General features: G+C 33.6%; 1 non-coding gene across 1 annotated transcript; it reads left to right on the forward strand.

Moving 5' to 3' along the window:
* Positions 1 to 13,504: 13,504 nt before the first annotated feature.
* Positions 13,505 to 13,608, forward strand: LOC127741042 (small nucleolar RNA R71). The gene has a single exon (XR_008001894.1). It is a non-coding gene; the product is annotated as a small nucleolar RNA R71 (small nucleolar RNA).
* The last annotated feature ends 2,206 nt before the right edge of the window (positions 13,609 to 15,814 follow it).

Consider the following 15,814-nt stretch of genomic DNA (forward strand, 5'->3'; position numbering starts at 1 on the left):
TGACCTTAGTTGTTTCCAACATCTTATTTAGTATGATATTCAATTGTAGTTTGTGATCTCAGTCATTTTTGTCATTATATATAGTGTTATGTTCAATTGTAGTTTGTCATTTGAGGTGCATCCAACACTTTATCTAGCCTTGTGTTTGTATTGAGTCATGTTACACTTACTTTGCTTAAGTTAATTTTCAAGTTTGCTTTGATTAGAGAACCAAATAAAACAACACAATGGGTAGAGAATTAAAACAACGGTTTCGGCCACCTTAGAGCATCTATCCCTTTTTGACCTTTTTCTTGATCAATGATGGGCTCCATTTAGATCGACTCTTATGGGCCAGATCAACCCTAAGGTTGTAACCTTTACCTTTACCTTGGACATCTGTAGGATAACACAAATATAGTCATACTCAATATACACTAACACAAATACCGATATAGATCAATGATAAAACAATTCTAGTCAACAATTGCAATTAACTTACCTGAACTAGAATCGTCACCCACAACATCATCACCTGTACCAGGTTGATCAACCTCATCCTCATCTACAATTTTAACCCACTTGTACTATGATCGGTTAATCCAGTCACCGGCAAACCGTCAGTTCGGAGTCCAAGAATCATTGCGACGTCTTCCAAAGTGATCGTGCACTCGCCATATGGAAGATGAAACGTGTGTGTTTTCGGACGCCACCTTTTAACCAGTGCGTCTACAGTCGACCTATGAGACACGATCCTCCCAATTTGAGAAACATAATAGAACCCACTCACTCTCGGTTGTTCTTCCACTCTATTATCATATGAGTCTATTTGGTGTAAGTGTCTCATGTGCAAATTTCTTGAACCTTAAAAACAAAAATTAATCATTAATAGTAAATCACTATAATCAGTTCATGACTACTATTATATTCAACACTTACTAAATCACTACATATTCTAATAATTGATGATTACTAAATAAGCTACTAATTATTAACTACTACAGTAAACATAAAAATTACTTACATATACAAGATGTCGAAGATATTTTACAATATGATCTTCAGCACGTATGATGTCACGTTTTCCATCTTTCTCTTTTTTAAACTCTGTATTAGAAAGAACATATTTAAATAATTAAAATATTTTTCTAAAAAGTATTTGAAATGAATGAAAATTTATTATTAATATATCTTTAATAATTCTATTTTTTAATTAAAAACACATTCCAAAATAAAACCGAAATTAATATATCCTAAAAATTAATAATAATAAAAATAACGTAACTATAATTAATTCTATTTTCTAATAATAGTTCAGATTTAACTAGAAGATATTTCAACCAAAACTGACATCACTAAAAACATGAATTAATAATAATTGAAACTAATGTTTTATGTAAAATAAAAAAATTAAAATAATTATTAAATAATTCTATTTTTAATACTTTTTATGATAATTCGAATTTAATTAAATATTTCAAGCAAAACTAAAATATAAATTAATAATTATTGAAACTAATGTTTTACGTAAATTTAAAAAACTTCTGAAAATTATTAACTAATTCTTTTTTAATTCTGTTTTTTAAATTAATAAAGTTATAAATCAATTATAAAGTAAAAAAATTTCTTAAAAAAAAAGACCAAACATACATTAATAATAATCAATTATTAATACATAAATAATTTTGTTTTTCAAAACAGTTATTTTAAATTTTAAATAACACTAACCTAACGCTAACAGTAACTAAGTCACTAACAATAATTAATTTACTAAAACTAACCCTAATACTAACTAACACCTATATTAACGTCGGTACTACTACTACTAACAATTAATTAACTTACTATTAATTAATAACAAAATAACCTAAAAAAAATTATAAAACCTTTGCCTATTTTTTAAAAATTCTTGTTCACACTTTCAAAGTTCAAAAAAGATAAAAAAGCAATCACTAAAACATACAAGTATTTACCTGAATAGCTTTGGTTTAGTTTTGGTGATCGGTAAGTATGGGTGCTACCGTTTTACTTTGTGGATTTTCTTATTTTTGGTGGGATAAAAATGATAATGATAAAAGAGAGCCGTCTTATGGTGAAACTGAAAAGAGAAAACGAAGAAATGAAAAAAAGAAGGGGTTAGTAAGGTAAAATATTTTTACGTTGGAACGAGGAAGAACCTTTTATCCACGTGTTAACCATATAAACAAAACGTCGTTGACGTTTTGTTGAAAAAAAAAAGTGACGAAAATGAGAAAACAGTAATGACATTTTTCTGTAACAGTCAGTGATCCCACAACAACGTCAAAGATAATTTTTTGGACATTTCAATGAATTACACCAAATTAGATCCAATATTAAAAATAAAAACTCGCTTTTCTCTTTTGGTAATTTCACTTTCTTGTTTTTTTTATGTCACTTGATTTTAATCTTATTTATATGAGAAGTTATAAGATAAGTTTTCAAATTTGATACAAATCAATCGGATATCAAATCTTCTAAACAAACAAAATTGTTGAATCAATTCAATTAGATGATATCATTTTAGTTGCATATATTGATTTTCTATAAATTTAACGAATATTACATGCTACATCNNAGTTGAATGATTGATTTATAAACTAATTTTTAAGGTACATACAATATAATTATATTGAAATATATATGAAACTAATTACTGGAAAATTTTAAACATTACATCTAAAACTTAAATTTTGTTTCATTATATACATGTGTTAGTGTTGAATCCATTATATTTAAATTTTTAATTGATACGTTGAGGCATTTTCTTTTTGTACGAAAAAAAAACAAATTATTTTAATTTCATTTATCCTTGAAATTAATTATTTCAATTTTTGTAATGTCAAATGTTTTTTTCTGCCATGAAGATTTATTATTAATAATCTTTATAATTTTTCCTGCATAATGAGATAGAGGTAATAGCACGTTTGGAAATAATTAATCTTGTTAAAACGATTGCTTAGCATTGAATTTATGAATTTTGGAAATAATGCACCCTTTAACGTATGTCATATTTACAAAAAAGATTGTGAGAAAAATTATAAAGTGATAAGTAATATAGAATAATTAAATTTATGTTGCAGAATAAATAACTAAATAAAGAAGACTATAGTATTAATATCCACTACAATTACTATCTCAATATAATAAGAATGATTAATATATTTACTAATATTATTATTGCAACTTAAGACTATAGGAAGAGAAAGAACTTATATTATAATGTAAGGAAAGAGAGAGAGAAATATTATTACTTTATTGCTCGTGTTTTTTCATAGACAAAAGCCTCTATTTATAAGCATATATGGTAGTAGATTTTCAAACTTCATAAATAATATTCTCCTTGAAAACCTGAGCCTTGTGGGAAAATGGGCATCTACCTAGGCTATCTTATCACAACACTCCCCCTTGGATGACCATTTAGAATTATACCTCGTTAAAATCTTACTAAAGAAAAATCCAGTGGGAAAAAATTTTAGTGAAGGAAAAAGAGTACAATATTCTTTGTGATGGGGACTGTCTCATTAAAAAATCTTGTCAAAAAAAATCCAATGGAAAAAAACCTGACCAAGAAAAAAAAGAGTACAGTCTTCCCCTCTTGTTGACATCAGTTGATGTCTTGAAATCGGCGCATCCCAATCTCATGTACCAATCTTTCAAAGGAGGATTTTGGGAGTGACATTGTAAATAAATCTGCCAGATTGTCACTTGAGCGGATCTGTTGGACATCAATTGTTCCTTGATTTTGAAGATCATGAGTGAAGAAGGATTTGGGAGATATATGCTTTGTTCTATCACCTTTGATGTATCTGCCTTTAAGTTGAGCAACGCATGATGTATTATCTTCAAACAGGACAGTTGGAGCTATCTTATGATTAATCAGTCCACATGATGACAGAATATATTGGATCAGACTTCTGAGCTAAAAAAACTCGTGACTAGCTTCATGTATTGCTAGTATTCAGCATGATTAGAAGAAGTTGCTGCTATCGTCTGTTTCGTGGACCTCCATGATATAGCTGTTCCACCATATGTGAACAGGTATCCTGTTTGAGATCTCCCTTTATGTGGAACAGATAAGTAGCCAGCATCTGCATAGCCAACTAGTTGTGACTTGGATCCATAGGGATAAAGCAATCCCATATCATCCGTTCCATGAAGATATCGAAATATTTGCTTGATTCCGCTCCAATATCTTCTGGTTAGAGAGGAAATATACCTTGCTAGTAAATTCACAGCAAATGATATATCGGGTCATGTATTATTAGCAAGATATATTAGCGGTCCAATGGCACTAAGATATGGTACTTCTGGACCAAGGATATCTTCATTTTCTTCTTTAGGACAGAATTGATCATTTTTCACGTCCAAAGATCTTACGATCATTGGGGTACTTAATGGATGTGACTTATCCATATAAAATCTTTTCAAAATCTTTTCTGTGTATGTTGCGATGAATAAAGATCCCATTTTTTGTATGCTCGATCTGCAGGCCAAGACAAAATTTAGTGTTTCCAAGATCTTTCATCTCAAACTCCTCTTTTAGAGTTTTTATAATTGTTGGAATCTCTTCAGGAGTCCCAAAGATATTTAAATCATCAACGTACACAGCAATTATAATGAATCCAAATGCAGTTTTCTTTATGAAAACACATGGACAGATATCATCATTCTTGAATCCATTTTTGGCCAGATACTCAGTAAGACGATTATACCACATTCGTCTAGATTGCTTTAGACCATATAAACATCTTTGCAATTTGACTGAGTATAACCCTTGTGAATATTCATTGGATGGTTTAGATATCTTTAGTCCTTCAGGAACTTTCATATAGATATCCCGATCTAATGAGCCGTATAAATAGGCTGTTACCACATCCATTAAATGCATATGCAGTTTATGATATGCAGATAAACTGACCAAATAACGCAATGTTATCGCATCCACTATAGGGGAATACGTTTCTTCATAATCTATATCGGGCCTTTGTGAAAAACCTTATGCCACAAGTCGGGCTTTGTAGCACACAACTTCATTTTTCTCATTTCGTTTTCTCACAAATACCCATCGGTATCCAATAGGTTTTACATCTTCAGGTGTACGGACTACAGGTCCAAAAAATTCACGTTTTTCAAGTGAGTCTAATTCAGCCTTCATGGCTGCTTCCCATTTTGGCCAATCATTTCTTTGTCGACATTCTTTGACTGATCTTGGCTCAAGATCCTTACTTTCATGCATGATATTTAATGCCACATTATATGCAAATATTTCATTAACAATTGTCTTATTTCGGTCTTATTTCTCTCCTGTAAAGACATAATTTATTGAGATCTCGTCATTTTCACAAATTTCAGGTACCTGAACGTCTTCTGGCGTTAAAACTATATTAGAATTTTGGACAACTGCAGGTGTCTCTACTATGTCTTTTTCAACAGGAATCATATTTACCTCTTTTCTTTTTTGAGGATTTTTGTCTTTGGAACCGACAGGACTGTCACGCTTCTGGCATGTATTTGCTTCAGTGGCAATTTGTCCAACTGGGACATCAATTCAAATTAGGGCATTTTTCGCTGGTATATACGACTTAGTTATCCTCTTTGTATCAGAAAATGCATTAGGCAATTCATTTGCTATTCTTTGCAAATGTATAATCTTTTGAACTTCTAGTTTACATTGCCCTGATCGAGGATCTAAATGCATCAAGGATGATGCATTCCAATTAAGTTCCTTTTCAGGAAGCTTATTCTCTCCCCCTAATATTGAAAATTTTGATTCATCAAATGACAATTCGCAAACCGGGCTTTAAATACATCTCCAGTTTGTATCTCAAGGTACCTCACTATAGAGGGAGAATCATATCCAACATATATCCCCAATTTTCTTTGGGGTCCCATTTTAGTGCAATTAGGTGGTGCAATGGGAACATATATCGCATACCCAAATATTCTTAAATGGAAACATTTGGCTGCTGGCCAAAAGCTAATTGCATAAGAGAGAACTGATGGTAACTCGTTGGCCTCAAACGAGTAAGTGCTGCGGCATGTAAAATAGCATGCCCCCAAACCGAGGTTGGGAGATTTGTTCTCAAAAGTAAGGGTCTAGCAATTAATTAGAGGCGTTTAATAAGTGATTATGCTAACCTATTTTGTGTGTGAACATAAGCTATTGGATGTTCAACACTTATTCCGTTGGCCATACAATAAGCCTTAAAAGCTTGGGAAGTAAATTCACTAGCATTATCAAGACAAATTTCTTTGATTGGATTTTCTGGAAATTGTGCTTTTAATCGAATAATTTGAGCCAATAATCTCGCAAACACCAGGTTGCGAGAGGACAATAAGCACACATGTGACCATCTCGAAGATGCGTCTATCAGGACCATAAAATATCTAAAAGATCCACATGGTGGATGAATAGGTCCGCATATATCACCTTGAATCCTTTTTAGGAATTCAGGAGACTCAAATCCAACCTTTACTGGTGATGGCCTTAAAATTAACTTTCCCTGAGAACATGCAGCACAACAAAATTCACTAGTTTTAAGAATCTTCTGGTTCTTTAGTGAATGTCCATAGGAGTTTTCAATAATTCTCCTCATCATGGTTGTTCCTGGATTACCCAATCGGTCGTGCCAAGTTATGAATTCATTTGGGCTAGTAAACTTCTGGTTTACAGTGGCATGTGATTCAATTGCACTAATCTTAGTATAATATAACCCAGATGAAAGTGAGGGCAACTTTTCTAATATAACCTTTTTATTTGAATCATGAATTGTGATACATAAGTACTCATGACTTCCCTCATTCATAGTCTCAATATGATATCCATTTCGGCGAATATCTTTAAAGCTTAACAAGTTTCTTCGAGACTTGGTAGACAACAGTGCATTATTTATTATGAATTTTGTTCCTCTGGAAAACAAAATTATAGCTCTTCCAGAGCCTTCTATCACATTGCCTGAGCCAATAATAGTATTAGCACATTCTTCTTTTGGCACCAGATGGTTAAAATATATATCACTTTTGAGAATAGTATGCGAACTTGCACTATCCACAAGCCATACATCTTCATTACATATCCTTGCCATTTTCTTCAAAGAAAAATAATAACAAAATGAGTAGTATACACAGTTCGATTGAATACTTGATCGGAATTATTTTTCTAAGAAATACTGCACATAAAAATAATGTCATATACTAAAATTTTATTTTAAAACATGACATATTTAATAATTTCAAAATTCATAAACATTAATATTTCATTATTTATATACATTATATTTGAAAATTAAATACGTAGAAAATAAGACTTAATAATAAGTTCTTTATATTATTTATTTACATGGATACTTAACAATCTCACACATTAAACTATTTCATCATTGATCAAATGACCAATATTTCCTTCAGGATCCTCAAAGAAATCAGATACATCATAATGAGTGGTGGAATTTTCAGCATCATTTGAAACGAAATTCGATTCTTTTCCCTTGTTGTCCTTTTTCAAAGATGACTGGTAAAGATCGACTAGGTGCCTTAGGGTACGACAGGTATGTGACCAATGACCCTTTCCACCACAACGGAAACACTTATCCTCTGTTGATTTATTTTGCCCAATATTTCTTTCTTTATCCCGCTTCTGGTGAGATCCTCTCTTTTGAATATAATTCATTTTCCTTCTATAATTTTTCTTGTTATTAAAACCTTGCCATTTACCTCTTCTGGGGTAATTTGCCGCATTTACTTCAGGAAATGGGGCGGCGCCAGCTGGGCATGCTTCATGATTTTTCAAGAGCAACTCATTGTTGCATTCAGCAATAAGAAGGCAAGAAATTAACTCAAAATATTTTTTAAATCATTTTTCTCGATACTACTGCTGCAGGAGCACATTTGAGGCATGGAAGGTTGAGAAAGTTTTCTCCAACATATCATGATCAGTTATCTTTTCCCCACATAATTTCATTTGTGAGGTGATTCGAAACATTGCCGAATTATATTCATTTATGAATTTAAAATCCTGCAAACGCAAGTGCATCCATTCATATTGGGCTTGAGGAAGTATCACCGTTTTTTTATGATTATACCTTTCTTCAACGTCTTTCCAAAGATCTACAGGATCTTTTAATGTGAGATATTCATTTTTCAATCCTTCATCAAGATGACGACAAAGAAAAATCATGGCTTTGGCTTTATCCTTATGAGATGCATTATTTTCAGCCTTAATGGTATCTCCAAGATCCATCGAATCAAGATGAATTTCAGCATCTAATATCCATGATAAATAATTGTTTCCAGATATATCAAGAGCATTGAATTCAAGATGAGAGAGCTTCGACATAATGAAAATTTGTTACCTGAGTCTTCCTAAAAATTTGATCAGAGTCTCGTGCTGATAACGTGTTGTAGAATAAATAAATAAATAAAGAAGACTATAGTATTAATATCCACTACAATTACTATCTCAATATAATAAGAATGATTAATATATTTACTAATATTATTATTGTAACTTAAGACTACAGGAAGAGAAAGAACTTATATTATAATGTAAAGAGAGAGAGAAAGAGAGAGAGAGAGAGAGAGAGAGAGAAATATTATTACTTTATTGCTTGTGTTTTCTCAGAGACAAAAGCCTCTATTTATAAGCATATATGCTAGTAGATTTTCAAATTTCATTAAATAATATTCTCCTTGAAAACCTAAGCCTCGTGGAAAAATGGGCATCCACCTAGGCTATCTTATCACAACAATTTATAATTTTTATTATAAGTTTCAGCATTTTGATTTAAAGATAATTAGACTCTCATTTTTTATTTAACAATTTTTTTATGTTAGAAGAATTTATCCTATATATACATTTATATATTGCTGGAAATTAATTACGAACTACATTAGTTAATTATTAATTATTAATTTCATAATCTTCTTTAAATTGGTATTGTGATACATTTGAGTACCATATATTAAACTGCTGATGAACATGAACAACATAACAAGACACCAATACCAAATAAAATTAAACTACACTATTGATCATGATGATCTTCATCTTGTTATTATTGTTTCACGGTGGAAATTCAGTTAACTTCATGTGAAGTTGATAGTTGAGAGCTATTAGATGACAATTCAGTCAAATCTGTTAAATTATTTAACGACTCTCAACTATCAACTTCACATGAAGTTTCTACCTTATTTCACATCTCTTGCTAATTAACCCTGATATAATGGCAAATATATACTAGGAATTTATGGCCCTGCAAGATATCTACTTTCTAACGCAATTGAGAGCGCGCCAATTGGGCTTCTGTAGCTCTAGAAAATCCACTTCGATTGCAAGGAGGTCAGAATCCAACAGCATCTGCAGTCCTTTCTCAGCATCTGAATCAAATTTTTGCTCAAGTCCCTCAATTTTAGCCAGAAAATACCTAAAATCACAGAAAAATACACAAACTCATAGTAAAGTCCAGAAATGTGAATTTTGCATAAAAACTAATAAAAATATACTAAAAAGTAACTAAAACATACTAGAAACTACCTAAAAATAATGCCAAAAAGCGTATAAATTATCCGCTCATCACAACACCAAACTTAAATTGTTTCTTGTCCCCAAGCAACTGAAAACAAAATAGGATAAAGAGAATAGAATATACAATAAATTCCAAAACATCAATGAAGCTTAGTTCCAATTAGATGAGCGGGACTTGTAGCTTTTTGCTTCTGAACAGTTTTGGCATCTCACTTTATCCTTTGAAATTTAGAATGATTGGCATCTATAGGAACTCAGAATTAAGATAGTGTTATTGATTCTCCTAGTTCAGTATGTTGATTCTTGAACACAACTACTTATGAGTCTTGGCCGTGACCCTAAGCATCTTGTTTTTCAGTATTACCACCAGATACATAAATGCCACAGACACATAACTGGGTGAACCTTTTCAGATTGTGACTCAGCTTTGCTAGAGTCCCCAGTTAGAGGTGTCCAGAGTTCTTAAGCACACTCTTTTTGTTTTGGATCACGACTTTAACCACTCAGTCCCAAGCTTTTCACTTGGACCTTCATGACACAAGCACATGGTTAGGGATAACTTGATTTAGCCGCTTAGCCCAGGATTTTATTCCTTTGGGCCCTCCTATCCATTGATGCTCAAATCCTTGGATCCTCTTTACCCTTGCCTTTTAGTTTAAAGGGTTATTGGCTTTTTCTGCTTGCTTTTTCTTTTCTTTTCTTTTTTTTGCCTATTTTCCCCCTTTATTTACAAGCTTTGTATTTTTCACTGCTTTTTCTTGCTTCAAGAATCAATTTTATGATTTTTCAGATTATCAATAACATTTTTCCTTTTTCATTATTCTTTCAAGAGCCAACAATTTTAACATTCATAAACTTCACTATAAAAAATATGCACTGTTCAAGCATTCATTCAGAAAATAAAAAGTATTACCACCACATCAAAATAATTGACTAATTTCAAGATAGAATTCGAAATTCATGTACTTCTTGTTCTTTTGCAATTAGAAACATTTTTCATTTAAGAAAGGTGAAGGATTCATGGGACATTCATAGCCTTAAGGCATAGACACTAGACACTAATGATCATGTAATAAAAACACAAACATAGACAAAACATAGAGCATAAAAATTGAAAAACAGAAAAATAAGAACAAGGAAATTAAAGAACGGGTTCACCTTAGTGACGGCGACTAGTTCTTCTTCTTGAAGATCCTATGGAGTGCTTAAGCTCCTCAATATCTCTTCCTTGCATTTGTTGCTCCTCCCTCGTGGCTCTTTGGTCCTCTCTGATTTCATGGAGGATAATGGAGTGCTTTTGGTGCTCCATCCTTAGTGCTCTTGGTGCTCCTATCCTTAGTTGCTCCCAATAGTTGTGTGGAGGGGAATACATTCCTTGAGGCATCTCAGGGATTTTTTGATGAGGGAATTCCTCATGCTTTTGTTGAGGTCCATGAGTGGGCTCTCTTGTTTGCTCCATCCTCTTTCTAGTGATGGGCTTTTGAGATGAATCTCTCCATCTCCCACGACTCGGAGGTGGAAGCAATTGCCTTCTCTTTCCTCTTTTTAGAGGTTTCTCCGGTCTTAGGTGCCATTAATGATTATGGAAAAACAAAAAGCAACATTTTTTCCACACCAAACTTAAAAGGTTTGCTCGTCCTCGAGCAAAAGAAGTAAGAAAGGATGAGAAGACGAAGAAATGGAGGAGATGGAGGTGTGTGAATGGTTCAGCCAAGGGGTTTAGGAAGTGTTGGTGATGTGAAAATGAAAGTGGTAAGGAGGGGTATTTATAGGGTAAGAGAGGAGAGGGTATCCGTGTGGAGAATGGGTGGGTTTGGGAGGGAAATGGTTTGAATTTGAATGGTGGGATAGGTGGGGATCCTGTGGGCTCCACAAATCCTGAGGTGTCAAGGAATTCTCATCCGTGCACCTTCCTGGCATTTAAACGCCCACTGTGTGCCAAATCTGGCATTAAACGCCAGTTCTGCTACCTTTCCTGGCGTTAAACGCCAGACTGGGGCCCCTTTCTGGCATTTAACGCCAGCCAGACACCAGACAGCCCTTTCTGGTGTTAAACACCAGTTTGGCTGCCAATTCTAGTGTTTAACGCCCAAAATGCTGCCAGACTTGGTGTTAAACGCCCATTCTGCTATCCTTACTAGCGTTTAAACGCCAGTAAGCCTGTCCTCCAGGGTGTGCTATTTTTTATGCTATTTTTCATTCTACTTTAATTTTGCAGTTATTTTTATGACTTCACATGTTCATCAACCAATAGAAAACTTAAATGAAGATAGATAAATAAAATTGGGTTGCCTCCCAATAAGCGCTTCTTTAATGTCAATAGCTTGATAGGAAGCTCTTACAGTGCTTCACAGATGCTTAGAGTATGATTGTGGCCTCCCAACACCAAACTTAGAGTTTGAGTGTGGGGGCTCTATCTGACTCTGTATTGAGAGAAGCTTTTCATGCTTCTTCTCCATGTTTACAAAAGAAGATCCTTGAGTCTTAAACACAAGGTAGTCCTCGTTCAATTGAAGGACTAACTCTCATCTGTCCACATCAATCACAGCTTTTGCTGTGGCAAGGAAGGGTCTTCCAAGGATGATGGATTCATCCTCATCCTTCCCAGTGTCTAGGATTATAAAGTCAGCAGGGATGTAAAGGCCTTCAACCTTCACTAAGACATCTTCTACAAGTCCATAAGCCTGTTTCATTGATTTTTCTGCCATCTCTAGTGAGATTCTTGTAGCTTGTACCTCAAAGATTCCTAGTTTCTCCATTACAGAGAGTGGCATGAGGTTGATACCTGACCCCAGGTCACACAGAGCCTTTTCAAAGGTCATGGTGCCTATGGTGCAATGTATTAAGCATTTTTCGGGATCCAGTTTCTTTTAAGGCAATGTCTGCTGACTCCATGTATTTAGTTCATTGATGAGCAATAGAGGTTCATCCTCTCAAGTCTCATTACCAAATAACTTGGCATTCAGCTTCATGATTGCTCCAAGATACTGAGCAACTTGTTTTTCAACAGTGTCTTCGTCCTCTTCAGAGGAAGAATATTCATCAGAGCTCATGAATGACAATAGTAAGTTCAGTGGAATCTCTATGGTCTTTGTAGGAGCCTCGGATTCCTTTGGTTCCTGAGTAGGGAACTTCTTATTGGTCAGTGGACGTCCCTTGAGATCTTCCTCACTGGGAATCACTGCCTTGTCATTCTCTCCAGGTTCGGCCATGTTGGTTATAGTTATGGCCTTGCACTCTCTTTTGGGATTCTCTTCTATATTGCTTGGGAGAGTACTAGGAGGAGTTTCAGTAACTCTTTTACTCAGCTGACCCACTTGTGCCTCCAAATTTCTGATGGAGGACCTTGTTTCATTCATGAAATTGAGAGTGGCTTTGGATAAATCAGAGACTATGTTTACTAAGCCAGAGAGACTCTGCTCAGAATTCTCTGTCTGTTGCTGAGAAGATGATGGAAAAGGTTTTCTATTGCCAAACCTGTTTCTCCCACCATTATTGTTATTGAAGCCTTGTTGAGGCTTCTGTTGATCCTTCCATGAGAAATTTGGATGATTTCTTCATGAAGGATTATAGGCGTTTCCATAGGATTCTCCCATGTAATTCACCTCTTCCATTCCAGGATTCTCAAGGTCATAAGCTTCTCCTTCAGAGGAGGCTTCTTTAGCACTGTCAGATGCATCTTGCAATCCAGTCAGATTCTGAGAAATCATATTGACTTGCTGAGTCAATATTTTGTTCTGAGTCAATATGGCATTCAGAGTATCAATCTCAAGAACTCCTTTCTTCTGAGTCACCCCATTATTCACAGGATTCCTTTCAGAAGTGTACATGAACTGGTTATTTGCAACCATCTCAATGAGTTCCTGGGCTTCTGTAGGGGTTTTCGTATGAAAAGATCAACCAGCAGAATGGTCCAATGACATCTTGGACATTTCAAACAGATCATCATAGAATATACATATGATGCTCCATTCTGGAAACATGTCAGAATGACATCTTTTGGTTGATTGCTTGTATCTTTCCCAAGCTTCATAGAGGGATTCACCTTCCTTCTGTTTGAAGGTTTGGACGTCCACTCTGAGCTTACTCATCTTTTGAGGTGGAAAGAATTTGGTCAAGAAGGCATTGACCAACTTTTTCTAAGAGTTCATGCTTTCTTTAGGTTGTAAGTTCAACAATGTCCTAGCTCTGTCTCTCACAGCAAAGGGAAAAAGCATAATCCTGTAGACCTCGGGATCAACCCCATTGGTCTTAACAGTATCACAGATCTGTAAGAATTCAGCTAAGAACTGATTAGGATCTTCTGATGGAAGTCCATAAAACTTGCAGTTCTGCTACATTAGAGAAACTAATTGAGGCTTAAGCTCAAAGCTATTTACTCTAATGGTAGGAATTGAGATGCTTCTTCCATAGAAGTTGGAAGTTGATGCAGCATAGTCACCAAGCATCTTCCTTGTATCTCTAGCATTGTTGTTGGGTTCCGCTGCCATGTCTATTTCTTTTTCGAAATTCTCTATAAGGTCCTCTTTGGAGTGTTGTGCTTTAGCTTCTCTTAGCTTCTTCTTCAGAGTCCTTTTAGGTTCAGGATCAGCTTCAACAAAAAAAATTTTATCCGTTTCTGCTCATATGAAAAAAAGGAGAACAAAAGAGAGTAGTGGAATCCTCTATGTCACAGTATAGAGATTCCTTGATGTGTCAGAAGAAAAGAAGAATAGAAGAATGAGGTAGAGAGAGAATAAGAAGAATTCGAACACAGAGGGAGAGAGAGAGGGTTCGAATTATAAGTAGAAGAGAGGTGTTAGCAAATAAATAGAAAGAGATGAGAGAGAGAGTTTTCAAAAATTAAAATTAAAATAATTAGTTAATTAAAAAGATTTTTGAAAAAGTGGTTGGTGATTTTCGAAAATTGCAAGTGAAAAAGTGGTTAGGTGGTTTTGAAAAAGATAAGAAATAGTATTTTGTTGAAAAATATTTGAAAATAATTTTGAAAAGATGAGAAGTTAGGAAAAAAAGATTTTGAAATCAAATTAAAAGAGATATGATTGAAAAAGACTTGATTTTAAAAAGATATGATTGAAAAGATTTGATTTTGAAATCAAAATTTGAAAAAGATATGATTGAAAAAAGATTTGATTGAAAAAGATATGATTTTAAAAAGATATGATTGAAAAGATATGTTTGAAAAAATTTGATTTTTAAAATTGATGACTTGACTAACAAGAAATTAAAAGATATAATTCTAAAATTTAAAGATTGATCCTTTCTTAATAAGAAAGTAACAGTAAAATAGGTCTTTCACAACGAAATCTAGCTATAAAGTAACGGTATTTAAGTATGCATATTAGCTGGGTAGCTGACCCTCGTAGTCCGTTCTTTCAAAAAGCAAAATAAGAGCATAATTTTTTCGCTATTTATTAAAATTAGGAAAAATAAAAAAAATCAAATACAACTTCCAAAATCCTTATTTTATTTGAACTTATCTAGTTCAAAATCCTTCCAGTCTGAAAAAAAAAGAGGAAATGAGACTTTCATACAATATCTTAATTGAATTCTATGAACTTGCAATTTTTTGAATCAAAACATTAATTGTTAGCAAGGATTTTTGAAAATATAAGATAAGATTAAGAAAATGATTTTGGAAAAATTAGTTTGAAAATTTTCAAAAACATTAAAAGAAAAATGAAAAATGAAAGTTTAAAATATGTTTGATGCAAAAAGTTATGAATTAAAACATGAAAAATTGAAAAAAAATATCGAATTGGAAACAAAACTACCTCCCTTGTGTCATCCTGGCGTTAAATGCCTAGGATGCTATCCATTCTGGTGTTTAATGCCCAGAATGCTACCTCTTTGGGCGTTTAACGCCCAGCCAGGATACCTGACTGGCGTTAAACGCCAGAAATCATTTTTTACTGGGCGTTTTTCTAAATACCCAAAATGCTGCCCATTCTGGCGTTTAACGCCCAGAATGATAGCTTTACTGGCGTTAAACGCCCAGAATGGTAGCCATTCTGGCGTTTAACTCCCAAAGTGCCTCTTTAATGTCGTTTTGATGCCAGTGAGCTCTTTTTCTCTGTGATTCTTCTACTTTATGTTCTGAATCTTCATTTCTCTGTATTATTTACTTGAAAAGATATATTATTATTTTTTTAATTTTTAGATTTTTAATTAAGAGAGAGAAAAACAACAAAATAAAGTAAAACATAAAAATGCAAGATCAAAACAAGTAATGCATGCAAGGACTCTTTGAATGTCAAGATGAACACCAAAAACACTTTGAAAATCATGATG

This window comes from Arachis duranensis, chromosome 7 (genome assembly GCF_000817695.3).
Source record: "Arachis duranensis cultivar V14167 chromosome 7, aradu.V14167.gnm2.J7QH, whole genome shotgun sequence".
NCBI lineage: Eukaryota > Viridiplantae > Streptophyta > Magnoliopsida > Fabales > Fabaceae > Arachis > Arachis duranensis.